Genomic DNA, 13,450 nt, shown 5'->3' on the forward strand with positions numbered 1-13,450 from the left:
GAATTGGTGCCTTCTGTTCACAGGCCACCTTCCACTAGCACATGTATCAAGCCTTAAAGAAATATTTTCTTATTTCATCCTCAAGGATGACAGCCTGAAGTGCAGGTGATACACACCCTTACTTTCAAGGAAGTTTTTGATCTATACAGCACTCATGGGCTGTTTTGGGAACTGGCAGATGAAGCAGCTAAGCCACTCTCCTTCCTATTTGAGTAGCTGTGGCATTTCAGTAAAGTTCCCACCAGCTGGAAAAGGGGAAGCAAAGTCCCCATTTTTAGAAAAGGGATGCAAGGAAGATATTAAGAACTACATGTCAGTAGGTTGGTAAGGCTCAGGCTGCTCAATCTCACCTCTGTGACCAGCAAGATCATGGAGCAGATCCTCCTGGAAACTACACCAAATGCTCACAGGGAAAATAAGGAGGTGATTTGTAACAGCAAATAACAGCTTCAGTAAGGACAAATCATGCCTAACACATTGGTGGCCTTCTACAATGTAATTAATATGTTAGTGGATATGGGAAGAGCTACTGACATCATCTACCTGGACTTGTACACAGCAGTTGATGCTGTCACACACGATACCCCTGTCTCTAAACTGGAGAGACATGGATTTGACAGATGGACAGTGGCAGATGGTCAAACTCAAGAGCTGAAGTCAATAGCTTAATGTCCAAGTGACAAGTGGCATTCCCCAGGGGTTGGCTTAGCAACCAGCACTACTCCACATTTTTGCAGCAACATGGACAGTGGGACTGGCAGTGGTTCTGATGTGGTTCTGGTGTGCCAGGCCAACGAATCCACACAGTCCAAAAAATACGGTTTTCCCTAGCCTCTACCTGGCTAGAGGAAGGGCCCCTCTAAGCTTGGCTATCCTTCTTTACCACAGCAACTGCCACTGGTACCCTCAGCAAGTTTGCCAACAACACCAAGCCCTATGTATGTTCTGTATGCTGGTCATCCAGAGGGACCTTACCAGGCTTGAGAAGTGGGCCTTGTGCAAATCTCCTGAAGTTCAACAAGATCAAGGGCAAGGTCCTGCACCTGGATAGGGGCAATCCCAAGCACAAGTACATGTTGAGTGGAGAATGGATTGAGAGCAGCCCTTGTGAGAAGGACTTGGATGTGCTGGTGGTTGAGAAACATTGACATGAACGAACTTGACATGTGTAAGCTCACAGCTAAAGTGGTCAGCCATGTCCTGGGCTGTGTCAAAGGCAGCCTGGCCAGCAGGGCAAGGGAGGTGCTTCTGCCACCTCAGTCTGCTCTCATGAGACTTCATCTGCAGTGCTGCATCCAGCTTTGCAGCACACAACAGAAGGAGGTGGATCTGTTGAAGCAAGTCCAGAGGAAGGACACAGAGATGTTCACAGGGCTAAAACACCTCTCCTATGAACACAGGCTGAGAGAGTTGGAGGGGTCTTGGAGACGCAAAGGCTGCACAGGGACCTTACAGCACCTTCTGCTACCTAAAGGGGACCTACAGGAGACCTGGAAAGGGACTTTTTACAAGGGCATGAAGTGACAGAACAAGGGGAAATGGTTTCAAACTGAAAGAGGGCAGGTTTAGATTAGATATAAGAATGAAATTCTTAACTGTGAGGGTGGTGAGACATTGGAACTGGTTGCTTGGAGAAGCTGTGCATGCCCCATTCCTGGAAATGTTCAAGGCCCAGCTGGATGGGGCTTTGAGAAACCTGGTCTAGTGGAAGGTGTCCCTGCCCATAGTGGTGTGGTTGGAACTACATGAACTCTGAGGTCACTTCCAACCCAAACCATTTTATGATTTATAACGCACTACATAAGGGATGTCTAAGAAGTTGTTCTTTCCTCATTTCAGTACAGCTTATTTTTGCTCTATCCTTGTCCAATCCATTTCAATTACCAGTTTCCCTCTTTATAGAGATTTTAAAACAGTCATCCAACTGTGCTGATATCCCATGGATTAGTTGTGCTCCCCACTCAAGCCATCTGTCTGGCATTCATATTTTACATGCTTTTCTTTTACTATCACACTGCTTTATTTTATTTAATCTCTTCTCCTTCCCTGTCTGTGGCTCTGATGGTTCTGTGTTACTTTATCCAGCTCTTAACTGTAAGAAAAACTTGGGACAGATACAAAGTTTTGCTGCTGTGTGCCCTGTTTGTGCTCACTCAGAAGAGGCTGATGCTCTTCTCTTGATAAAAAGATGGGTTTGGGAACAGGAGCAGAATTTTGACCAGCAGTACTAAAGCCAAACAAGTTTCTACTTGCAGCATTTTACCAGTTCACTTGGGAAAGCTGCTGACTCCTACAAGCCATAGGGTTTTGGTTATTGCAATGCTCGTGACCCAGTGCGCAATGAGGTTTTCATAGAAAATTATGTTTCAGTATCTACTCTCTCCTTCTGGACAAAGGTAAAAGAGAAGCTCCTCCAGAGAACTGAATATACACCTCCTGGTTGAGACACATAATTTAAACAGTTGCTGGTTAGTAGCATGCCTGCCTTTGCACCGTGACAGTCGTCCCAGTAGCTTCATCTACCCTAAATAAAATAAGGTATGGGGTGCTATCTGGGAAGAAAGAGGAGTTCAGAGTTCTGTTGACTTGAGCCAGGGAACAGATATTTATGAGGCATTTCACAAGCCATTCATACAGTGACATAGCAAGCTGTATTTGTATAGGACATCAACTGTCTTCAGACTCCAACAGGACACAGCCTTATCTGCCATGTGCTATCCTTTGTTACAGGAAAGGAGCAGTAAATAAAATTCTGCCTATAACAAGGAGGAAGAGGGAGTGTGAGGGACAGGAAATGCCAATTTTCTGTTGAAAGAAGCATCAGTGAAAAAGTACTGTGCACAGAGGTGGAGGCTACAGGAGGGGAAGGCTTCAAAGACTATCTAAAATAGAGAAGAGGCAATTAATACTGAGGGTGTGGGAACCAGGTAAGTTGAAGACAGAGATGCGATTGCAACAGAAGAGAATTAATTTGCAGTGAGGTAGTCAGTCTGGTCGTAATAATTTGGAAAGCTGCTCAAAGGCATAGTGGCTGAGGAGTACACTAGGACAGACTTTGCAGTATGAGGGAGAACAAATGGCTATTAAGAGAAATCAAGGACTTGACAGTAATGGTGAAAAAACTTCTGTATTGAACTGTTGCTCTGCTTTTCTAAAATGGAGGAGAACTGGCTTGACGAATTTCTCACCCTCATCTCTCCATGTGACCTACAGTCAGCACAAAAATTTAAGTCTAAAAAGGAGAACAGGGGAAAAAATTCAGCAGATGACCAGAAAAACACAGATTCTCAATGGTGATCTAAGCCTCAGAAGTTCTGCCTCTAATTCATAGTGTTGCTCTTAATTCATGCTGTTAACAAGGTCACATGCAAAACGTTTTTCTGTCTGTATGACAAGACAGCTAAGTATAGAGTGCTTTCCCCTTCTAGTCATTTGATCCTATTCAAAACATATAATCTCCCAGGTCTCCAGTCTGTGCAAAGCCAGACATCAGCACATTTTTGGCTACAGGGCACTTACAGAAAGATTAGTGACAGTCTTGTGAGGCTTGTGGTGCAGATTCTGTCAAGGGGCCAATATTTAAATAAGGTACCTTGCATTTTCGTTATGAGAATTCCAGCTCACTATTAGCAAAGTTAGTTTAACTTTTACTCTGTTTTGCCAGCTACTTAGTAGATACTTAATGATGTGCACGGCTAGAAACGGGGGAAGTGAAGATCTATTCTATTACTGTTCCACAGGGAAATTAAATAGGCTTGCTGGTTACATAATTATCTCTTTAATGTAATTATGATTTAACAGCTATGTGATTTCAGTAGATGATCATATTTTACAGATTGCATCTTTTAACTCCAAAAACCAGAACAGCATTCTGTAGGTAGCTTAAGCATTTATTTGGCACAAATCAGGTAGCTTCCTTGACAATTAAGTTAGGCTTCTATCTTGAAGCAGAACTTCAGACCTAGTTATAAGTGAAGATCTGACCATTCAGGTTCTACTGATGATCTGTGAAATCCTGTCAAGGATCACACATTTCTAACAGGTAAACCACACGGACCACTCAGTGAACACATCTCAGTCCAGTTCTGACAGGAAAATCCCATACTTCTGACTCTTATTGATTGTCCCCCAGCAAAATAGGATCTTTGGACACACTTCTGTTTTAAGCTACTTATTACACCTTAAATTACTTAAATTACATCTCAAGTTACTTATTACTTATTGCACTTCACCTTGCCTGCAGTATGTCATCTACACTCACCTCACAAGTCCTACTATCCCTTTTACTTTTACAGTGGGTAAGTTAACTGGTACTCAGGAAAAAAGAGAAGATACCATAATGAAACTTTCTGATTATTCATTAAGCTGAACTACTGTAGTCCTGTAATGGCTCCTTTATGCTCTTGCCTGCAGCTCATGTCTTCAGCATGAACCCCTACGCTGCCGTAACTTGAGTTGCTATCCTTGATATTTTCATCACTTTGGCTGAGATGCACGAAGCTAGAAAAACAGATAAACCATACTTCATAACATGTCCCTTAAAAAAAAGTTTCTGAGTGAATGCAGGACTGCACCAAGCCCATCTCATCTGTGTCACCATGCCCTTATCCACATCTGCAATTATGGTTTCCAATGAGAGGGCAGGACAACTTGACAGAAAGAAGATGGGTAAAAAGCTGTGCCAGCACTTACACAAAGCTGTGATTGTTGCCTTATTCATGACTGACAAGGAGGGAATTTGGGATTCAACTTGGGACATGCTAGTGGACTAAACAGCACTGAGGAAACTACCACCTCTCCCTCCAACTCCTACCCATTGCTTGTCTCCTCTAAGTGTGCTCTGTTCCTCACTGCTCTGCTTCCTTGAGAGCTCTCATCTTGCTGGCTCTAAACAGGATGTTCAAACTGACCTGGCTTGGAAGTGTATGCTGACAGTGTCTCACCTAAAAGCCTTGCACCTCTGCCATTTTAGCATGGTAGTTCTTAGCTGGGCAATAAATTCTTCTATCCTTAGCCTCTTTTCCAGTGGTCATGGAAAGCAACACACAGACTTACACGCAGAACTGAGTTCAGTTCTGAGATATTCCCAGTACTAATTTATTCAGCTAGCTTTAGTTCCCAGATGAGAACATGAAATGCACATTCACTAGTGCTTCCAGGAAGAAAGAAAGCAAGTGCAATAGCTGTGCAGCACCTATAAATTTCAGAAGTTCTCGCATGCGGTTTTCTGTTTCTTGCTGTTAGTGCTCCTGAACATAATCTGTATCACTAAAATAATCTGCAAGCAAGGAGTACAGAACTCTTTTCCTCTCCCCACTTCTTCTAATGAGACAAACCTTCATGCAGAGCCCAAGCAGGATCAAGTAATTTTTTCTGGCATTCCACAGAAGTCCAGTCCCTTTATTCTCTCAGGTCCACTTGGATTTAGAAATGCAATTGCCCAATTACTGCGAAGGCAGCTGTTCCTGCAATATATCCACTCAGGCTGGAAGTAGGAAATAAGAAATCTTCTATGAAAGCCTGTAATTACAAGATTTCCAGTTTAAGTTTTGCACACATGAACTGTTTGGAAGATGTTTGGATAAGTGAAGTTTGGAACACAGCTATTTGGATAAGCACCTGGGTGTTTCAGTGAACACAGTCTCTTGACAACCCGGATAACATGCAGAGATAAATCCCCAAGGACTTGCTGCTGATAACCTTAACTAACGGAAAGCTTGCTCACAGAAGCACTTCTTATTGGACAAGGAAGAACTTAGCCAACAGATATTAAAAACAGGATAATGGACTGTGTATTGAAGGTGTTTTCAGCACCTGTCAAAAATTTTAAGGCTTAAGTAATGTTCTGCACCTGCATTTTCCAGTTATTCTGTATGATTTTTAATTGAATATTCACCTGGCACATCTGTGTAGACACTAGTTTTTGACTATTGTGGAACATCGTTTCAGCAAGCTTAAAACAAATTCCTTCTACTTGATGAACCTACTTTATGATTTAACTTTCAAAAGCAGTGTTCAAACACTATTTTGCAGTACTTAGTTTAAAAGTAGTATTCTGTCTGATCTGTAATTCCAGCAACTGAAAACAAAGCATTCAATCTCAAGGCAGTGCTTAAGCAGCAGGAAAGAAGCAATGCCTGCCACAGCACAACGCGTTCCCAAAACCCTCCAGGATAACACTTCATTTCCAACTGCACCTGCACAGAGCATCTTTTAAGTAAGCCTTTGAGTTAATACTTTGTCTTTACCTTAGGTCAGGGATATCAGGAGAACACTGAGATAGCAATATTTGAAGGGCATTACCTCCACATAAGCCAGAGCTGGCTACAGATGAAAGGATTTCATACGCTCCCACAGGAAGCAGAGTTTTGCACACTTCCCCTTCAGAAAGGATCAGAGCTGGGGAAGTTTACAGCAATTTCTCCAAATGGTCTCCTGTATATAAAGAGACACTCAAGAGTACACCTTCCACAGGATTTTACCTAAAAGTAACACTGAACATCCTGGTTTAGAACAAAGCCCATCTATGTCTATGTTAAGACTGTCCCCTAGCTTCACTGCAATTTCAAACAGGTCCTCAGTTCCTGGGACTGGGGAGCACTCCCATCATGCTCCATCCCCAGAGATTATAAATCAACTGGCAAAGGTCAATGGCAAAGTTTTATTTTCTGAGGGAAATTTGAAGGATAACTGAATTTCAGGATACTCTGTTCAAAGAGCAATGGAAGGGGTTTGCCTCTCTATTGCTACTGTCATAAGGGTGACGGTATCACTGACAGCAATACTCTTGAGCCTACTAAATCCTTGTTGTGTTGGCCCTCTCTCTTAGCACACACCTTAGACCATATTATGTTCAACTTTTTTAGGGAAAACCACAGCTGGCAGTCCACAGAGAGCCAAAAGAATGCTTTATACGGAGGTGAGCAAGAAGGATTTATTCCTTCTCTCATGCAGAATTTGTTTGTTTGTTAGCCATAACATTGACAGAAGAAATTGTATGATGCAAGCTGAGGAAAAAAATGAAGAGTGAATACATTTTTGTCTTGCAAGTCCACACCATGGGTCAGTTAAATATTTAACCTAATGTAATTTATCTCATAATTTAGTAGGCTGAATCCTCTTTCTGAAAAAAGTTAGGATGACTTACAAAAAGTTATTAACAAATGTCAAAGCATATTTTAAGCTGGTTATCTCAAGAGTGCTTCACTTTTTAGTCCAGATAAAAGGAAGACATGAGAACTAGAAAGTTTTATAGAATTATGGCCAGAACCAGATGTATACTTGCTGTGAAGAATCAGCTTGAGGTCAATTGACTTCACCAGGGAGTTCCTGCAAGACAACTCCAATTCAGACAAGTCTGCCCATTTGTAAAGATGCCCCCTGGAAACGTGGCAGTGGTGGGGCAACATGTGAGCTATTATCTTAAGTAACATGGTTTAGCATATTCTGAAAACAGAGCTCTGAGAAGAGGGTGTGAATAGGTCATAGTGGAAAAAATGGTGACATGGATACCCTTTCTCTTTGTTGTCTGGACAGAAAGCCAAATTCACACTTCCTAAGTCAGGACTATAGAAAGGTGTCTGGGATGCATGTCTCCAAATGAACTCTGTTAAGTATGACAGATCACAAAGTTTGTTATGAAGAAGCACTGAAACAGCAAACACGTTGCATACAATGCACTTCCTACTTTGGGAGTTGGAATGCAGTACCGAGCCTCCCACAATGCATTTTAAACATTTCTCTCACAACATTTAAGCAATACAGAAAACCACCAGCACTAGGTAGGCATGGCTAATACCACCACTGCTTTCTATCAGTAGCCGCTTATCAGTCTCATTCTTCAGAGTACATAGAACTTCAGAGTCAAGTTACCAAAGATAAAAGAAAACTATCAGCTTTATCCCTAATGAAGCAAACAAGCATTCAACACCGCCCAAACCCAGCTCTGAATTACAGTGTAGTAGCTTTTTCAGCTTTTCCTTTAGAAACAATATTTTTATATATAAAGCCACATCTTTGGCTCCTAATATTTAGAATAGCTTCACTGAAAGCAACAGATCTGGCCACCATTACACAGCTCACTGGAATTTGCTCTATTTGTATTTACAGTTTTCAGCAGACTGCTCATTTGTCTCTGAGCTGACAGACCAATAAACCTCTGTCAATTTTCTAGCACATCAGCCCCATTCCCTTCTTCATGCTGTCCAACATCCAACCTGGGTAATTCTGGTTTATCTCCTAACTTTATCCTGAAGTCTTAGCTCTATAATATTGTAATCTTTTTCTCTCTTCTGTGGTTGTACATAGCTGAACAGCTGCTCAAAGAGCTTCTCCAAATATTTCTGCAAATAAATTTTGTTTTCCAACATCCACAATAATGCAAACAAAAAATGTGCCAGCCAGGCTGAACTGAAAGACCATTTAGAAATCTCTGAGATTTTCACATTATTTCTTCTCTACTGTTTCCCCCTGGTCTAGCTCCTATTTTGGTGGACATGGCAGTGATTGAACTTCTTAATCTTAAAGGTCACTTCCAACTTAACTGTGACTATCCCAAAACCCCAACAAATCCCCACCAGAAAATGTACATGAGAATGAAACAGAAGAGAGCAGTTAAGCACAGCAGCTAAGTAAAAAAAATTCACTCCCAAAATAAACACAACTTCAACTGACACTCACATAAGCTCATTTTGACATGTTCAAAATTAAAGACTTCTACTATCAGTTCAGCTTCTCATTCTACACTACATTTTAAAAATACTTCAAAGTAAGGAGGAGGTATCAAACAAGCACCAGAATTTAAATGCTAACCATGATTTAGCATCTCAAAATAATTTCTTACAATCTTTGAAGCCAATTCTCTAATTAGTATTGTCTTTTTGAAAAAAAAAAATAGTCCCAAATCTTATGTATTAGTAACTTATGTTCAGCCAATAAACTGAAGAGTTGTGTTTGAACAGCATTACCCATAGATGTGGTCTGAATTTTCTCTCTTGGTCTACATACACACTCTACAGAAGTGGTACTGTAGACTGTTTAATTTCACTGTTCTTAATGAGACCATCACACACAGTTCACTGCTTTAACCAGTTCTGCACAAAATAGAGAATAGCAAATTTCTTGCTTCCAGGGGCAGGATTTTCAAGACAACAGTCAGTGAGCAATCAAATTCACATTCTTTGTCCTTCTAAGTGTAATGGATTTAACAAGTCTCAACATAAAACTCAGGGGGAAAAAAAGAAGAAAAGAAAACTTAACCTCAGAAATATATAGCAAGCTGCCCTCCTTCCTGCTGTGCATTTGTCAGCAGGACATAAACAAAGCTGATTTCAATCGAAACAATAACACAGAAGACAAGTCAGATGCTAAGACAATGCCATTTGATATGTCCCACATTTTATTTATTACTAGGGTCTACATTTGTGGCACCTACATGCTCAGCACCAAATATTCAAAACTATGAGCTTTTGAGCTGTTAGTCAAATCCTCATTTAGTTCTTAGTAATGCACAGATTTAAAGATTTTATGATTATTAGTTTTTGCAGTGGAACTACAAATACAAGCATGAGTTTCAAGGTGTCACAGCTAAACATACACCCAAATAGGTTGTTCAGAGAAGTTGAGGATGCCAATTCCTGGAAGTCTTCAAGGCCAGGTTGGATGGAACTTTGAACAACCAGGTCTAGGGGGGTTGAAAATAGATGGTCTTTAAAAGCCTCTTCCAACCCAAATAATTTTGTTATTCTATAAGCATTGAAAGGAAGCGGAAGTATGAAGTTTATTTTAACATGCACAGCAAAGCTATTGCACAGCATGATAAAAAATGTTAAATACAAAAGAAAAATTAAGTAGAAGGCATGTTTCCTGGGATACTATGGAAAAACAAAGTCTTTGGGAGTCTCATGCGTAACTTTAAGGAAGACCTTCAAGCAACCACTGAGGAAACACACGATTTTACGACCTCTCCAACAGGTGTATCACAAGATGGTTCAGGAGACAGCTCTAAGGTTTGAAAGAGCAAGCAAGAAGTTTGAATAGACTATTGAAGCATAAAGGAGACAGTGGACTGAAGAGAAGTAAACAGACACACCAATAACTGGTGAAGATTTTCCCAACTGGAAATACGAATAGGAGTGGTACTTGCTTGTTTTTCCTACTCATGGCAAAGGGACTTGCCAGTTAACAACAAGCATGATACACACATGAATCAGAACCTACATTTCTGAGAAAACATCCACCAACAGAAAGAGGTAAGTGGAAAAAAACATTCAGAGTTATTTCAAAAAACCCACAGTGTCTCAACAGACCTCGATCATTCTTAGTAGCACTGCACCTTCTCTCACAGTCATGCATGTCTGCACATGTGCAAGAAAGTCTCTCTGGAGTTATCTGGGATGATCACTGTAAGCTTAAGAGGTTACAAATGCTCCTGACTCTCAGAGGCAAACCTGTACCTGTTCCCTGATCAGATTTGTTTGATATGCAAAGCTACTGCTAAACTCCAGGAGAGGGTGATAAGAAAGTTAGGGTCGTAAACAGAACACAGTTTCCTCCTAGAGATCAACACTGTTGTAGATCAGAATTATTTGAACAATTCTGTTGTAATAATATAAACACATGCTGTTATTTCATTCAAGTAAAAGGCATTGGCTTGCAAATAATCTGTTTGAAACACAGTATGGAATGACATGAAATTATACCCATTTCCCACAGAAATGGCTCTTGGCACAGCAAGAGGGAGTCTTCAACAAATCTCAGTTTTGTGCTGATTTGGTCAGGGATTGAAATGGGGTGGGGTGGGGGGAAGAGTAACTAAGCAACAGCAGGCCAGGAGCAGGAGAAAAAGGGTCTGTAGTCTTAACTGATACTAACATTAAAAAGCGGGGCAACAGGAAGAGAAGGCTTAAGATGTGAGTTTTACTGCTTTGGAAGTGAAAATAAATCATCATTAGAAACCCCAGGCAGGCAGTCACTGAAATCTGAGTTCTTCATTCATCCCAGCTACATGCTGCATGATGTATTGCAAACCCTTTTTCTGCAGGGAGATTAAGTAGCTTATTCTCGGTACTGAACAAGCTGAAAGACCCAGATATAGTTCTTACATATGAGAGTCCAGGACACATAGATAATTTTGCTCTCTACTCCTACCTCATGAAAGGGGAATGTGGTATAAATTATGGCTAAATGGGTCCCCAAGACATTGCCATCCACAGAACTGACAGCATGTGCAGATACAGCTCTCCTCCTTCACACTGTCTGTGCCTAAGAGGGTTGTGACTTTTCTAGCAAGACAGCCCAAAGCCCAGTCTGATCACTCGGACAAAGCAAAGAAATTTGCTTAGCTAAATCTGTATTAATATGATCAAGCAAGCCAGAAATCCTGACTGTTTCCTTCCAGAATTCATATCTATTTCCTCTTCTACTGTAAACAAAGTAGTTTCATGAGGATGTGATAACAGAACATGAGTTATCACATGAATACTTACAAATTCAAATGAAAAAGCCCTTGATGTGGAAAGTGCTGTGAATTCTACTACTGAACAATCAACCTTTATTTGCCTAGCTAGCAGTACCTCAAGCAGAAGTTGTTTTAATTCCACCAGAAGAAAATCTGATTCCTGACTAAGTACTGACTTTTTGTGTAAGATACAAGTAATGAAGTTTTGTTCTGTTGTTTTTTTGTTTTTTTTTTCCAGGAATCAAACATGTAAAAAACATCACCCAAACATGAAGCTGAGTACCTCAAACTACTGAGCCTTCCAAACGATTATCTCTTCTTCCCATTTCTGCATTCTTTGACTCTGCACTTATTTAAGTATACTGATTTCAGCATTTACTGGTTTTCCCACATACTCCAATGTACTTAAAGTGACTAAAATGAAACCACAAGAGGGAAAACTACTAGGATGACTGTTGCTGAGGAGGAAAAACCAGCAACCCAGGTCTGGTTCCCTCAAACCCTCTGATGATTCGTATTTAAAGTGTTGAGAGTTAGGAGTCATCTTCTGCCCTGATTTGTACAGCTGCAAGTCAGCTGAGCTTATGAAACAGATCTGGCACCCTGAAGAGGACTGTCCCCTACACAGGATACGAGTAATGGCCATTTGAGTAAATGCAAGTTACTCACATCCTGCTAGTGGACTAATCTGTACATTCACGCTCATTTTTAGTTGCCTCCAGGAATCTGAAGGTGAATCTCATTTGTTACTTAATGAAAGTAATTTCACCAGATACAACACAAGCACACTAAAAAACCACCATTACTCATACATACGGTGTAAGCAATGCAGCATTTCTTGAGTTGCTTAATTAGGGTCCATCTCTGAACACTCAGCATTCACCACACAAGCCTCAATTTCCCTGATTGGCTACAGCACATTCCCAGCTGATTTGCTCCAAGTCGTAAAGAGCAATATGACCTCCTCTTTCATTATCCACATCACTCTTACTTATTATTCCTTTAAACTGAAGTGATTCCCCAAGAGTAGGGTGACAGATTGTACATCTTCCTCAGAGCCCAAGACCTATCTCCCTGTTTTCAAAATAGAAATGGACCAGGCATTCTTTGATTAAACTGCATACATTTCAAATAAAAGACATACAATAACCAACCAGCCAACCTGAGCGGGCATTGAAAAGTGACTGATATCTATTTAATATTCAAGTTTATATATAAATTACAGAGAATATATACGTACATACACAGAACAAGCACTTAGAAATACCTACAAAAACATGATTCTATCTAAGAAATTAAATTATTCTGGTACAAAGTACTGTAAATTATAGGTCTTAATAAGAGGTACACCAAAGGAAGCTGAAGGCACAATGTTTGAAGACTGAATGCATCAGAAGAATTTAGTGACCAAGAAGCAGAGATGAGATAACCCAGAGTTCTGAAGAAGCAAGCCACACAGTTTCATAAAGTCTATTAAGTCACAGTAGTGCAATTACAGGAGAATAAAAAATTACCAGCTGGTACTGAGACAAGCATAGGCCTATGACCTTGACTTTAACAGAAGAGGTTTTGAACCATAAGGAGTGCTGCGTACAGTTTAAGATGCAGAATCAACGGATCAGAAGTACCCTGCTAACCTGACAACTCATCTCTACCTAATGAAAATGCTGCAGGTCCAACCTGGACTTCAGTAAGGCACGTGATTACATGCTATACCTTAGTGACATCGGGAAAAAACTTACAGACAAGATTTATACAGTTAAGGAAAAAGCACGTGCTCTTTACCCAGCGATATACCACGTTTCAAGAAAAAGTAGTGGGATAGGGCAGCGTTTCTCAAGTTTTTAATAGTGGTGGCTATCAAAACCCAAGCCATAAGGGAGTCGCTCAGCTTTGCACAAGGGAAGCGCGGGCAGCTCCTGGGAAGGGAGCCCAGCGCACGCAAAGATCGGGGAGAGGTCTGGCGGTGAAAGAGGAGAGGCCATGCGCTCG

At 40.8% G+C, this 13,450-nt stretch overlaps 1 protein-coding gene across 8 annotated transcripts in view; it reads right to left on the minus strand.

The window, feature by feature from the left end:
• PDE7B (phosphodiesterase 7B) overlaps positions 1–13,450 on the minus strand; it is a 167,755-nt gene that overhangs the window by 67,103 nt on the left and 87,202 nt on the right. The window lies entirely within an intron of this gene.

The sequence above is a fragment of the Lonchura striata genome, chromosome 3 (genome assembly GCF_050655825.1).
Source record: "Lonchura striata isolate lonStrDom1 chromosome 3, ASM5065582v1, whole genome shotgun sequence".
Lineage (NCBI taxonomy): Eukaryota > Metazoa > Chordata > Aves > Passeriformes > Estrildidae > Lonchura > Lonchura striata.